This window comes from Gymnogyps californianus, chromosome 1 (genome assembly GCF_018139145.2).
Source record: "Gymnogyps californianus isolate 813 chromosome 1, ASM1813914v2, whole genome shotgun sequence".
In the NCBI taxonomy this organism is placed as follows: Eukaryota; Metazoa; Chordata; class Aves; order Accipitriformes; family Cathartidae; genus Gymnogyps; species Gymnogyps californianus.
In genome coordinates, this window is record NC_059471.1 from 81,019,071 (window position 1) to 81,032,789 (window position 13,719).

Here is a 13,719-nt window from a genome sequence, read left to right on the forward strand (position 1 = left end):
ATCAATGTCATAAATGAAGAATTTTGCCATGCCGCGGAATTTCAAATGTGCATTATAAAAGCACATTATATACATATTTCAGTGTTTTATGGGCATAATAATATGAGAACAAATAGCTGTGTATACATTTCATTGCAGTGAGTATCTGACCACTTGAATCACATTCATTCAAAGGCTAACCACAGCCTTAACACTTGAACTAAAAATACTGTAAGGGTCTATTCTCTTCATGTGCCCAGATGTACTGTCCTCTTTGTCATCTACCTCACATGTCATCCATGCATACTATGCACATGGCAATGCAACTCTTTATATTATTTCCCTACCAGGAAGAGAAGCACCAAACAATAGCTTGTTATTATTTATTTCCTTGGCTGGATGTGGACTACTGACCCAAAGACTGTAACTACAGACCTTCCATGGTCCATTTAATTGGAATTACTATGAAGAAAAGAAGCAGGGGGAAAAACATCAATGGTTACAAAAGGCCTGTAGGATTACTTCTCCTTTTCTCAGATGGACTTGTTGCTGCAGAATGAATAAATCTTCCCCTATATAAATGCCTCCTGATAAAACACTCCTGCTTGTGAAATCTTTCAGTTATACTTCATGTTAGATTCAGACTTATCCTCTGTTTTTTCCCACTGGTTTTGGATTTTCAGTCTATTTTCTATGTGGAAATACCCTGCGTCAAGAAGAGTATCTTATCAGACCTGCTTGGTGTGTAGAGGGAAAGACTTGCTTCCTTCACATGTACACAGACACAGCTCCCTACTCTGTCTCCCACCTTGAAAGCCCTCGGGGATTTTACATTTCTGCTTTGCTTCCTGGCACCCTTCACACCTATAGCTGAGCCAGAGAATGATCATCAACAGACCCTCTATTCCTGGAGCCCTGCTCTTGGCTGCTGACAGCAAGCAAGGGTTGAGGGTTTGCTACTCTTCAGTTCCTCTGAAGTAGACAACTGTTGATCACCCTTCCTACTACATACCGTATCTCCCTCTGTCGTCTATTACGCCATCTCTGAACCCCTATGTAATCCACGGGGATTGGCGCTTGTCCAGTTCCCCTTCCATACCATCTCAATTGCTACCCCTACGGAAGGGACAATGTCCCACCTTGTTCCACATATTTAAACCCAAGTGTCAGATCTCTCCTTTGCCCAGCAACCCTCAGAAAGAAGTTCAGACGCCACACCAGCTTGTGGCTGCAAAAGCAGGGCAGCCAGCACAGTTTCCACCATGCTGGAGGATGCTTAAATCTCTGTACGGTAGCCCAAGGCGAGCCTTCCCCTGAGACAGATTTCTCAGCAGTAAAGCAATTCAACCAGCTAACAGGTTGTCATATGCAGTGTGCAGATTTATTTGGTTTGGAGAGATGGGCCTTACAAGGTGTCTTTCTGTGTGTATGTGTACATGTGTATGTGTGTACGTATCTCTGTGTCCTCTCTATCTCTAATTTATCTTTATCTTTATATTTATATTTTTGCATACATGTGTATGTGTGGTGAACAGAAGAGACCTGAAGGGACAGAGCTCATGAGAAAATATGTCCCAGTCTCTTATGATTTTATTCTGTTGGATATGGGAAAAGTAGCAAGCCCCAGCCTGCAGGATGAGTGTGATAGCTGGCCATCAGGACAATGATGACGAAGGAGCCTTCGCTCGTGCCATTCCAGAAGACATCTATGATCACAGAGAAGTGACAATTTTTAGTTAGGTGTGAAGACAGTATAAAGGCCACACACAGGTTGGAAGATCTGGGAAATGGGAAATAAATTGAAAATAAGTACTCAACTAGAAGATGAGGATGGAGTTGTTATTACACACAATGAGATAACAGTTCTGACTGGCTGCCATTTTCCAGCAATTGTGAGAAAGAAGTGGAGTGCCAAAATGAGGTTGGGATTTTTATGCAGAATTAAGGGCTTTTCCTGTGGACAGTAGGAAAGCTGGAACTTGTTATCTACAACCTACAGTGGGAAATGTTATCTACATTTTCTATGGAAAATATTGTGATATCAATTATGGACCTGGGTATAAGAGCATGTGTAATAGAGAAGATGTGTAGCTAGAACCTGTGATTATAAACACTGAAGATGGCAAGGGAGGGTACACGAAGAAAAGCTGCTTATGTAATTTTGAGTTAATGGGAATAGGTGTGTCTGAGGAATGAGTGAATGTGTGAGCAATGTTTGTGGGTGGAAAAAAAATGGAAGGAAAGGAAAACAGGTGTGGAATGAAGGTGTGTGAAATAATGAGAATTGAGATGTGTATTATGTATATATGGAGAAGATATAAGTGAGACAAGGGACTGATGTAAATTTATGTAGATATACCTTTATATGAAATATGATACATTGGCATTTGTGCAGATTGATTAAAATATGAGCTGCTAGCATTTAATTTCCTGTGGCAGACTTCTATCTCTTCTAAGTCAAAATCTTCGATGTTATTACCTGTTCCATACTATGCAGGTCGTCTTTGTTTGGCAGAGGGGTTTCTTTCTGCAACCCAAACCAGAGAGATGCTGTGTTGCACCAGGTTCTCCATCCCTCTCTTTCCCTTTACCCTCTTGAAGCATGACAGACATTGAAGAGGAAGGAAAATAAAAGGGAGGGAGCAGCGACGCAGGCTCAGGAGGGTTTCATTGTAGGGTAAGGATGGCACAAAATACATTGCAAATTAGTGCTTTGGCATGAAAACTACAGTGACTTTTTCAGGTTCTTCTCTTCTTGCCTTTTCACGTTACTCAGAAATAATCCTTGGCTCCTGAATGCTTTGTTCATTTCCTCCCAAGGAACAGGCAGAAGGATGAGGTAACATCCGAGGAAGGGTACCATTCTGGCCTGAAAAATAATTGAGAGTTCCTGCCTGGCATCTTGGCATGAGCATGCTGCAGACAGAGGGAGTTTCTATTCTCGTGAGGCAACTGCTAGCCCTATCATTTCCTACTGGTTACTGTAGGCAGCTCTGTGCAGTCGGTCAGACTCTTGGAATCAGGTTTTTCAACACCTTTATTCACAAGCGTTTAAGAAGCCTCAGCTTCTAACTAAAGCTAATGATTTTTCTAGATACAGACAGCCTAAAAGTTAGATCTGAAGTCTAGGACAATTTTAAATCTGAGGTTTTTAGGACATGTTGTCACGTTTAGCCTGCAAACTTTGCCCAGGCAGAATCTAAGGATTTTTTTTCATGTTTGTTCAAGATTTAGGGAGATGTAACCTGTCAGTTGCAGAAGCAGCCACAGTGCACCTGAAAATCTCGGACCTGTCCTTTACGTAGTAGTATATGCATCCTCAACTGCATTTACAATGAGTCCATGAGATCCAGGCCACACTGGACATACAGCTCATGTTTTACACAGAACATATGCATCATAATTCTGCCTGAGAAATCACAGCCCAGCCAAGTCTTTTTCTGGCTCTAACCTGGAGCAATTTGCCAAAGTTAAGACAAGAATTTAGTCACAGGGCTATGAGCTGAGCAAAATGTTCCACACTCAATCCCACCATTTCCCCTCTTGCCCACTGCTGTGTTGAGCTCCCCACCCCCATTTGAAATCTTTTTGCTGCCTCCATGGTCAGTCCCACACTGTTTCTGCAACCTCCATCTACAGGTTCTTCCCTGAAGCTTGACCCTCTCTTGGGACTCTGGGGACTGATGAGGAAGAACCAGCCCATGTTGGAGGGCGATGCTGCACGTATCCTCAGCAGGGCTAATTAGTCTTGGTGGATTATTATAGCAACCTGGCTCTACTGCTTCCAGGTATTATGAACTAGTCCAGTGTCTTGGCATGGTGCTGTGCTGTGCAGACATTGTGCTAAGGTAATTGCTGCAAGGACATTAAAAGCAATGAAGGGAGAGTTGAGCTGTGGTGCACTGAGGACAGGTTTTTTTTCTTTTAAACAAGAAAATCCAATGTCCCAAAATGTTGTTAATATAGACCTGGGCCATTTGAGAATGCCTACCTCCGCTAAATAAAACCTCTGAAAATCTGGGAGACATACTTAAAATAATAGAAACTGCAACCACTGAAAAATGGAGAGTTTGTACCGTGCCTTAACTCTGCCCTCTTTGAAATATGCCTCAAAAACATCCGTAACACACAAGCAGCACCTTGCTCCTGGAGATACTGCTGAACTCTCAGGACCACACGAGACAGCCTAACACCCAGTGTTTGCTGAAGCAAACTCTCTGTTGAGATGAGCTGATCCAAACATAAGCTGTTGTGATTTTGAAGATCAGATCTACAACCTCGCATTTGCTAAATTTTACACCTTTACCACATTTTTAATCTACTTCACCATTGCCCTCAGAGCTTCATACACTGCTTTGCTTTCATCACTAAACCCACATATTACTCTCTCCTATCCCACCTCACTGCTGACAGTAGCCCTGGTAAGAAGACTCCAGTCTACTACTATTGAAATAACCTATGAAACATAGGTAAAGCGGCTCATCTGTCCTATTATCTATACTGCCTCTCTCATGCACTGCTCTGTTCTTTGATAACTAATGGTTTAGGGCAGGGGAAAAGAGAGAGGGAGAAAGGCCTCAGAAGTCAGGAGCAAAAGTCCTCTAATTTACTGCATTTATAACCACACTGCAGCAATTAATGTTCATAGAGCTGTAACTTAAAACAGTGAATGCAAGTGGAACATAATTGGAATTGCAACATAATCCCTGGCAGGGTATTGCCAATTTCAGGGGGCTGAGTTAAGGTTGTTTGTGAATATATTGTTAACTTCTTTCCTAGTTTTCAGGAGCTTAGCCTGCATTACCTTAACTCTTTATTTCCAGATTTTCAAAGGTTTAGCTGAAGTCAGCATCCTGGAAAGGCACGGAGTACCACAGCCCAACTTTAACTCTGTTCTAACTAAGTTTTGGGGAATTTAATTCTAGATGGTAGCTGGAACTCTGCGTTGTGGTCTCCAGCAGGCTCAGGTCAAATCAGACACAGCTGCTTTCTGCTCTACAGGATGAGGTTAAGGGACCGGGTTGAGATGTCAAGTGAGTCAGACGTATAATTTTCCACCATCCATTATCGAAGTATCGGTACAGCATGATCGCTGTGACTCGTGTGGTCTTCAACACCTCTCCTCCATCATCTTTAGTGGCTCTGCAGCGGACCCCCGTCCCTTCCCCACGTCCCTATGCACATCCAGATCGCTCAGCACCCCCGAGGCTTTTCGGGTGGGCACCGCGGGATGCATGACCCAGCGAGGGCCGGGCATGGCTCCCCTTTTCCTTCGCAGAGCACAGGCCCCGGGGCGGGACAGGCCGGGCCCCGGTGGGGCCTCAGCCACCTCTTCCCCCGGCCCCGGTCCAGGCCGGAGGGCTGCCGCCCTCTCTCCGTAGCCGACGTGTCTGGGTTTGGGCCCGGCTTCCGCGGCGCGGGGTGCGGCCGCCCGGCCGGGCCCTGCCGCTTCCCTCCTGCCCCGCAGGCCCGGGCCGCGCCGGGGGAAGGGGCCGGGGCGGAGGACCCTCCCGCCCCGTCCCCGGCCCGGCCCGGCCCTCGGCGGCGTGGGAACAGCCGGGCGGGGCGGAGGCGGGGGCCGGGCCCTGGCGGAGGGAGGGAAGATGGCCGGGGCAGGCGCCGGGCGGGAGCGGGGGGAGGCGACGTCGGGGCGCTGCTGAGCGGCGGGGCGGGGGCGCTCGGGCCGGCGGGCCGAGCTCGGGGGCTGGGAGCCGCGGCGGCGCGGGGCAGGTCCCGGGCGGGGTTAGGAAGCGCGGCGGGGCTGGTCCCGGCGCGGAGCGGGGCTGGCGCGGGGGAGGATGAGCCCGGCGCGGCGCAGCCGGAGCCGCCCGGGTCCCGCTCCCTGCGGGGCCGCCTGTTAGTGCTGGAGGAAGAGGAGGAAGAGGAGGAGGAGGAGGAGGCGGCGGCGGCGGGCGGCCGCGGCCCGGGCGGGACGGGAGCTGCCCCGGCGGCGGCGGGCGAGGAGCGGGTTTCGGCCGGAGCTGGGCGGCGGCGGCCCGGCGGCGGAGCGGCCATGCCGTGGTTGAGCGGCGGGCGGCGGCGGCGGCAGCAGCAAGTGGCGGCGGGACAGGGCGGCGGGCCGCCGGCGGGCGGGCAGCGGGGCCGGGAGAGCTCGGAGCTACCGCTGCCCGCCGGCTGGGAGGAAGCGAGGGACTTCGACGGGCGAGTCTTTTACATCGACCATAACACCCGGCAGACCTCGTGGATCGACCCCCGGGACAGGTAAGGCGCGGGAGCTGCCGGCGGACGGGGGAGATCCCGGGGGAAGGAGGGCCCAAGCCCGGTTCACCTCGCCGGGCGCCGGCCCCGCCGCCGAGGGGGAGAGGGCGCGGAGAGAGGGGGACGGGGAGGCCTCGAGAGGCCTCCCCGTCCCCCTCTCTCCGCGCCCTCTCCCCCTCGGCGGCGGGGCCGGGCCCGTCGGCGACATTTTCCTTCCCCCGTCCGTGGCGGCGGGGAGGGTGTGGGCGGCGGGGCCGCCGGTGCCCCTGTCGACGGGGCGCTTCGCCTCGCCTCCCTTCGCCCCGAAGCGGGAAGGCGGGCCGGGGTTAGGGGAGCCCTGTCACACCGGCGCTCCTCGGCCGATGCGTGTGGAGACCTGAGGGGCAGCGCCCCTACCCCCAGCGGCTGACGAGTTTGCCGCCAGCGTTAATGTTAAATTAGATCGAGGAAAAAAGGGAATTAAGGCTTTTTTTTTGCCCGTGGTGGGTGCTCAGACCGAGCGTTGTCTCTGTGTGTGGGGAAGATGGGGAGGCAGGAACATACTGCCTCTGCTTATACTCCTCAAATGCTGAGCTAGACCCACGGTAACCGAATGGCTCGGCCATCCTGATTTATTAGCCGGGCTGAACTAATTGGCAGCAGCAGGCTGGAGGCATGCTGAAGTAATTTGGTAGATTACCTCCTCATAAAAGATAACGCTGCGCGGAGGTAAGCAAACCGGTAAATTCCTGCAGTTAATTTGACAAATACACGGTCTGCTGTGAATTACCCGTCTGCTGCGTTGTTTCGGGATAGCGTTTTCATGTCTCTCGGGCCTGGTGGTGCGTGGTAAGATTGAGTTAGGCCTTTTCATTTTAATTAGGGTGAATAAATACGGGCGGGTTTTATGTTTTTTGGTAGAATTGCATTATAAGCAATATGTAAGCGTCGTAGCTTAAAACTGGTGGAAGCGTGGACTGTCTGTAGCAGGTACTGCCCAGTAAATACAACCTCACTTGAAAGCATTCGCCTAAAAATTTCCACGCGGAGTTAGTGAACACAAGTGTCAGTATTCTAGGTGTCTGCAAAATAAGAAACATATGTCTCTGTGTATACTTTTCTATATTAAACAATGTTTTTATAGTAAGTGAAAGTTGGACAAGGACAGTTTGAACCTCAGCCAGAGCTACCTTGCCAGAAATATGCCTGGAATGTTAAGCAGGCCACAGAAACATTTAAGCACAGTCTGGGTTAAAGACTGTAGTAATTTGAGCGATTCCTGCCGTCTTGCACAATGATACATAACTGTTTAAATGGCCTAAATATTTACCTACCAGATCAAGATCTTTTGTCTCGTTATTTAGATGTACTTGTGCATGCACATATTTTTTTGCTGAAGCATGAAATATCTGTTAGTATGCTTTGGACGGCACATTTTTCTCCATTAAAATGCATATACATGTTGTTAGCTTACATGTAATATGCTGTTTTAAAGATAACCAATGACACAACAACGTATCTGTGGCTTCTCTGCATGTCATCCTTTCCATTAAATTTCAGAGGGTATGCAGTTTTGTCTTCTGGAATACCTTGCATACAGACAATAATGAAAAAGATTTCGCCATTTACTACAGTGTTTAAATTCAGTTACCGTTCAACTTAAATAGTATTGCTAAAATTATGACTTCATATTTTGAAGAAATAATTGAAATGCCACACGATGCTTGAAAATTTCTCTAAATATTTCACATCCATGTTTAAACTTAGATTTATTTTTCACATTGGGTAAGAACAGGCTCTAGAGCAGAGATTGAGACATTTACATTGGGGCAGACAGAAAAGACATAATGTTTTCATGAGCACATATCAGTAGTTTCTACAGAATTCAAGTAGCAGGAGCTAGTGCAGAGTTAATCTCTGGTTGAGAATAGACTACTGTTGTTACTTTCGTGCGTGAGATGTCTGTGTTCTTCTTCATAGTGGAAAGTGACCAGTCTTTTTGGTTTTCATTGCAGCTATTCAGATTCCCGTGGGCAGCAGCAAAGTAGGAAAGGATCAGGTTAGTTGTGTTCTGCCAAAGTTTGGGAAAGAAAGGTCAGAGTAGCAGAGAAATGGTACTGAAGCTGTATTTTTGCAAAAAGAAGTTGAAAAAGTGGAGAGCAGAATAACCTACTTGTATCATATGTACCTCAGCATTTTGAGTTTGATGCACAGTGACAGAGATCAGCCCCCCATTTCTGTGTTTGAGTGGTTTCATTTCTATCCAGGAGGAATTGGACAAAACTGTGGGACCTCAGGCCATGCTGCACTTGATCAGCGCTCTCAGAATCGGCACCTCCAAGCTTTCCTATGGGCAGTAGTCTCATAAGCATCCCCACAGGCTCCTCTTTCCCTGTAGCTGGCACTTAGTCGTTTGTTTTTCTTTTCAGCATTCCCCCTGAGATTTCTCAGCCTTTTGTATAGTTTGGTTAGTGAATTTAATTTGAAGCAGTTATTTGATTAAAAAAAAAACCAAAACAGAAATCTCCTGCCCCCCCAACGTTTTTCCCATTGAAGCCAAGAAGAGAAGGAAATACTAATTGGAGAAGTTGAGGAAGGAGAAATGTGCTTTATGAAGGATTTTGGAGTTTGGGAGAGAGAAGGTGATGAGGGCAAGGGAGGTAAGTCAAAATACTACAGAGTGAGAAGGGATAAAGGACTCAGAAGTGGATACCTTATGATTTTCTATGGTAAGAAAAAGTGGAATAAATGAAGGAAAAAAGAGGGAGAATAGTAGAAGAGTGATAAAATGAGAAGGTTTGAGAAGCATCTTATCTTTGGTATCAAATCAGTGGTTAGGTTGGGGAAGATACTGTGTTGATCTGTGTGGATTGTGTGTAACGAATAGATTGTGGACGGTTGTCTAGCAGATCCCATAGATCTCAGAATGGAGCCATTCAGTACGTGTTTTCATCTTGCAGTAGTAGTCGTCTTTTATCTTAATAGATTGTAAGTTCTTCAAGGCAGCGGACTGCCGTTTTATCTTGTGTTTGCACAGTACTTGCTCTATTGAGATTCTAGTCAATAACTGGGGGTTGTAAATGATCTTATAAAGACTGACTATGTTTGTGGTTGATATTGGTGATCCTCGTGGCACCAAGGATCTTATTACTGTTGCTGTTTGTTACAAGCATGTGTTTTCAAGTGATTAGAGCTTAGCCAAAACTGTTGCAGTTTGGCAAAAACTTTCCAAGCTGGTGAGTCTTGTTAGATCTGTTGTATGAGGAAACTTCACCTAAAATACAGTGTTGGTTTTTTGGAACAACTAGGGGAGAGGGAGTGTTTCCTTCAGCTTCTTAATGTGAGTTGTCTTGTTTGAAGATTTAAATCATCTTGTTTTGGAGTGAGGATTTTAAACTTGTAAGGTGTAGGAGTGTTTTTGCATGGAGAAATCATCCATCTGGGCCAGTTTGGGAGGAATTGAAAAATCAGTATGGGCTGGGTAAAGACTTAGATTTTAGCAGCTGCGTTTGCAGAAACTTCCTGCAAGCTGGACTGCTGGTATGTCAGTTGAAATCAGAGAGTTTTTCTGTCCTGTGTCCTCATCGGCATCTTAATTCTGAGACCTAAAAACTGCTTAATTCGAGCACAGGAGACAAACCCTGGCCTTGTAGAGGAGGTGGGTTGGAACATGGAGTATGGGAACAAGTGGGGTTGGCCTTGGAATTTGATGGCGGGGGGAAATTTTGGTAGGTTGTGGAAAGCAAAGCAATCATGAGTTGGGGGTAGGGAGAAGGAGGATGGCACCTGAAGCCTGGGAAGAAAAAAGTAGGGGAACTGGACTGAAAACCAGTAGGGCAGGGAAAAACAGGTAAGAAGAAACCGGTCTGGTGAGGGTTCAGGGTGTGAGGGTGTCAGCTCTTTTCTTGGCTGTACAGGGAACCCCGAGGGAAAAGAAGGAGCACTGAGTTTGGATGAGGAACCTTCAGAGTCAGAAAATACGCATGTGAGGCAGCATGCAAAGTCTAGGTGAAGAAAGGAAGATAGTTGGAACGTGAAATATAAGAACTACGTATGAAATGCGAGGATGGGGGTCAGGAAGATAAGATGTGCTGGACAAGGAGACTGATGAGAAATCAGAATTGTAGAGATTGGAAATAAGCAGGAAAGGCTAATGGGCTTGAAACAAGGAGTCAACTTGGGAAAGTCACTGGGCAGGTATCTATGTTATTAGGGGTGCAGAGTAGAAATGCTCAAGTGAGTAATGGGTAGAAAAGTCCAGAAGTGCTGGCTGGTTTTTGCTGAACTATTTCAAGACTCCTCATTCTCATCATTTATTTGCTTTTGGCAAATGTCTGGATTACCCAGTTTGCCTCTTCTCTCTGTTGGGTAGGACAAAGACAGTCCATTACTACTGTTGTTTTCTCTGTTAGGGCAAGTGGCAAAGTGAAGTGTTCAAACCCGCGTGCCGGTGTGATACTGCACAATGCGATTTCTCTTTCCCCAGTTTGGTTTTACAAAGGAATAGGAGATTGCAAGTAAGAAGCTTAAATCAAGAGAATATTCATGTCAGATATTCAAAGATAGAAAATTGCAGACTTAAGTCACTTTACTACTTCTTGTTTTGTATTAAGAGAGCATTTTTAGTGACAAACTACTTTTTCATGTATTTTCTTGCCTTATTTGATACACGGAGAGGAGCAACTCTGAGGCCAGATCGGAGGGCTGAGAAGTGATGAGAATCGCTTCTGAAGTTTTTTGCCCAAATTGGAAGATGTGCCTCTCTGTAGTGAGGCAAAGGATCTCTTGGCGCACCAGTGCATTATACGGTTAGAAAGGCAATGGCCTCTTTGTCAAGGCGAGAGAATATCTCCTAGAGTATTGGAATGTATCTGCCCAGTTGACATTACTCAGCAACCCAAAGACAATCAGAAGAAGCATTTAAATAAAGGTTTTTCACAAATAGTATTTTTCTAAGCCTGGCTTAAACCCCTGCGCTGAGAGTCACAATTAGTGTCGTTCAGTCTTAGAATTCAAATACTTCTATTGCAAAGCATCAGAAAGATGAAGGCAACAAAATAGTTAGTACCACTGCCATTTTTGAAAGTTTGCTTCAAGTTCATATGTGTTTTCAGACTTTTCGCGTCTACTTCCTTTTTGTTGTATTTTGATTATCAACTGTGTCAACTCATAATTTTGTTTTGAACTAATGCTATTTGTGGAATGGGAAGGAAACAAAGTGATTGTTGATTGTTATTTTAATATTCCCTCTGAAAACATTATGATGACTGGACAGATTTAAATCACATACTTTATTTGACTGTGATGCAGACTGTTAATGTAAAACAAAATGTAACCTATAGGGTACAGAAGTGTATTTTTGGAAGTGGTTCTTTGAAAATGTTTAAAAGGGAGCGGAACTACTGAAATACTAATTTGGTTATGATTTTATAAATTGGCTTTCTAGGCTGTCAGTGCCAAGCTCGCAAGAGATGGAGATGGTTGTAAAGGAAAACAAAAATTGAATGAGTATGGATCTGGAAAATATGCTCTCCCACGAGAGCAAAAGAGCTGAGTTTATTCACTTGAGGAGGTGTTTAAGAAGTGCTTTGAGTACTGTTCATAAAAAGAGATGATACTGGAGACTTCAGAGCTCTTTTGTTTAGTAGATTTATAATCATATCTGATAGTCAGAAGTTAAAACCAGAAATATGATATGTTTTTAATAGTAAGAGATATTAAATGTCGGAGTAGTTTTTCCACTCCTTTAGGTCTCTAGATGAAATTATCTAATTCTTTTTTTTTTTTTGCCTGATTTGTCAGCTATCGCTTGAAGTCCCATTGTCTATGACCATCTATTTTTACTGCCTCCATTGCATAATATATCATTTGACCTATATGTAATATATATAGCTAAATATATCTCATAAGGATTGGTAGAGAAGCCATCCTTTCATTAGAAAGTGAAGAGCTTCTCTATCTGGTTGTTTCTCTTAACACAGTAAGGAAGAAATCCAATTTATCCCCGTAACTTGAGGCATCTGGGTCACTGCAGTTGCATCATTTGATTACCTCAAGTTAGCAGTAAATACAGTGGACTTGATAGAATTTATATTAAAAGCAGTGCATATAAAGTAGTACTTGAAATCCAGATGTTTTGAATTTTCTGTGCAAATGTCAAGCCTGGATGCAGCCACAGTGTGGATGGGAAGGCTATGCAGCTGTGCGACTGCTCTCCTGGCATGTGACTGGGAATACATGCTGCAGCACATGGTGTTGAGAAAGAGCTGCGGTGCCCTAAGCCTCCCTGGGCAATCTGCACGTATTTGTATTTTAGTTCTTGTTCAGAATAGTTCAGTAATATTTTTAAAAGCGTGCTGTAGCTGACATTAGTTTTGGAAGTTTCACACACATAAATGCCATGATAAATCTACTTCTCTGCCTTTCAGGAGGGAGATACATTCATATTTTTTTTCATCCTTGCTGTAGGTCTTCAAACAGGCAGGTATTTAACTTTATATTGTGAGCGAATCCCGTGAAAATGTTTATGATTGTAGGCACAAGTGTCCTAGAATTAATGTTGGTTGGTATTAGGTATGTCTTTCAAGCTGAGTCTTTCATTTGATTGATAGATTCTGATAACTTGTAAATGTTAATCAGCTGACTCATGGTAAATAATTTTAAATTATTGCTTCCCTCCCCCCCACCCCCTTGATCTCAGCTCTCTGACTTAAATGTTTTTAAAAAAGTAGCTTTTAATTTCTTGTCAGATTTATGTTGCTTGGGAAAAAGCAATGCTTGTATGAAGTGAGCATTCACGTTTTCTTGTAATTGAGCGTTGTTAAAAATGAGTGCTACATCTCCAGTCATTGAGGATTATAAATGTTTTTAGTAGTTTTTCAGTGTCTCAGAAAGTAGAGGTGGGAGGCATCCACTGTTTCTTCCTAAAGGTGAAACATTTTCCTTATAGTCCAACAGTAGTGAATTATGGTTTATTTAATTGTTTTTTACTGGTTAAAATACATATACTTTGAAAATTTAGCCTAGGTAGCATAAAACTGGAAGACCTAATGCATGTGTGCTAAAGCGTCAAAACAGCTATTGAGCCACGGTAACCTCATTAACAAAAAAACGCTGTTAAGCTTCTTAACGTTTTGTTCAAGGTGAAGGTTTTTTTGTGTGCGTGTGTAGTTTTTACCTCTAAATGGAAGTATTTTCAGCAATTAGATAAGGAATGCAGACACCTGCTTTATTGTATTTGTGTGCACGCTAGAAAGGACTAAATTAGCACTAGTGACTTCAGTGTGTTACAACAATGCGATGGCAGATGTTATGAGGGCTTTTTCCTGAACGGTTCTGTGAGATGGTATTGACCGCTTCACATATGAGTTGGATCTTATAAACTGGGAAACCATGATCTGTTGAATGTTGTCAGTGCTCAAAAACTGTCAGAGAAGGTACTTCCCTATTTCTTGTATGTATAAATCAAAGTATATCTGAGTCAGTATAGGCATAATGGTTGTATTTATTGTCATTAAACAGCACTAAACATTGCTAAAAGAA

At 44.8% G+C, this 13,719-nt stretch overlaps 1 protein-coding gene across 1 annotated transcript in view; it reads left to right on the plus strand.

Annotated features, from left to right (window-relative positions):
* Positions 1 to 6,107: 6,107 nt before the first annotated feature.
* The window catches only part of WWC3 (WWC family member 3), a 102,861-nt gene continuing 95,249 nt past the window's right edge, over positions 6,108 to 13,719 (plus strand). The window contains exon 1 of the mRNA XM_050897534.1: positions 6,108 to 6,201. The gene's annotated coding sequence lies outside the window, so the exon portion shown is untranslated. The remainder of the gene's footprint in view (positions 6,202 to 13,719) is intronic.